The sequence below is a fragment of the Octodon degus genome, unplaced genomic scaffold, assembly GCF_000260255.1.
Source record: "Octodon degus isolate 3935 unplaced genomic scaffold, OctDeg1.0 scaffold00016, whole genome shotgun sequence".
NCBI classification, from domain to species: domain Eukaryota; kingdom Metazoa; phylum Chordata; class Mammalia; order Rodentia; family Octodontidae; genus Octodon; species Octodon degus.
The window spans coordinates 14,003,336-14,004,677 of record NW_004524592.1 but is presented as its reverse complement, the minus strand read 5'-3'; the positions used below and the strand labels follow the sequence as shown (position 1 = coordinate 14,004,677).

The 1,342-nt window shown below is 40.8% G+C and overlaps 1 pseudogene; it reads right to left on the bottom strand.

Annotated features, from left to right (window-relative positions):
• Nucleotides 1-597: 597 nt before the first annotated feature.
• Nucleotides 598-1,008, bottom strand: LOC101592874 (annotated as a pseudogene).
• Nucleotides 1,009-1,342: the final 334 nt, after the last annotated feature.

The following is a 1,342-nucleotide window of genomic DNA, read 5'->3' as shown; positions in this document are numbered from 1 at the left end:
TAAGAGTAGAGTTCTAAGGAGCTGTAAAGCTGCCCTTTTTGCATCTCAACCTTTTGGTTTTCCAGGGATTTTTCTGATACATCTCTCTGGTATCCTTTTCAGTGCACAACTGTGATCTTCCTGGGAAAATGAGCTGCCTTGAGGGAGTTATAGAATTTCCTTGTCTGTGCCTTCTTCTGTTAGTATAGCTGTAGTTGCTACTGCTCTCAGGCAGAGTGGCCATCTAGAAGCTACCTCATATAATGCCTTTGAAAAGCATGCCACTAGGTGGGGTTCTTACCCTAGCCTTTGGGTCAACCCCCTTCCCCCCAAAGCACAGAGCTACTTAGAGATATTTTTCTGATATATAGATAAAAAATTTATTTTATTCTATTTTTGAGTTTAAATGCACTTTATTTTTAAACAATCTACAAGACATGTTTTTTTTTTCCCCCCTAAAAAACAGTGCCTCTATTCCAAATAAATCATGGTCAAAAAAAGTGAAGCATTCAAAATTACATCAATTCCATTTGTCTAAAATCCTGGTGTTGTGTGGGATGACAAGCAGCAGTATGACAAGTATGACAAGTGGTAGATCCATGGTAACCACTGAATCCACTAACAGCTTTCCACTTCTAAATCATCCTTAAAGAAAATCATAAATGGGGGTCACACTATCCTCATGGTAGGCCAGATCAGCCATGTCATCTGGATTCATGTTCACACCAATAAAGAACTGGTAATTTTTTGAAACTAGCAAGACTGTACTTGATTTATTCAGCCCCCTCATAAATGGTTTTACTCTTTTTGATCGTTGTTCTTCAAGTTTGTTGTTGACTGATTTCATATAATCTTTGATGTACTTCTTGTAAGCCTCTTTTGTGAATCTGGTTTCCTGCACGTGGTGGTTCATGACAATATCAATGCCAGTAGCTACTGTGTTTTCTGTGTCTTCACCCTCTGGGCCTCAGCTGAGGCATTTCTGGCAATGAGTGGGTTGGCAGTGTTACCCTCTGTTTTACTGACCATCCTGCCCTCCACCTCCAGGAACAGCTGCTCACCTTCTCCCAGATCTTGTAAATGTCTGAATGAACATCTCATCAAATGCTTGGGGACAGAGAGCCAGCCATCACTTGGTGCTGGCGGCCTGGGCGCTGCCATTTCCCACAACAGCCAGGTGCATGCCAAAGAAAGTTTATTTGTTAAATTTAGTATTGCCAGTGATGGAGCCTGTATAAGGGCATATTTTATTTTTCTAAAGGCATTGCCAGTCTCTTTTGTCCATTCTAGGGGCACAGAGTCAATGGCTTTTTCTGTCTAATGCAAAGCCTTTGCCATTAGTCTAAAATTAGGTATTCATATC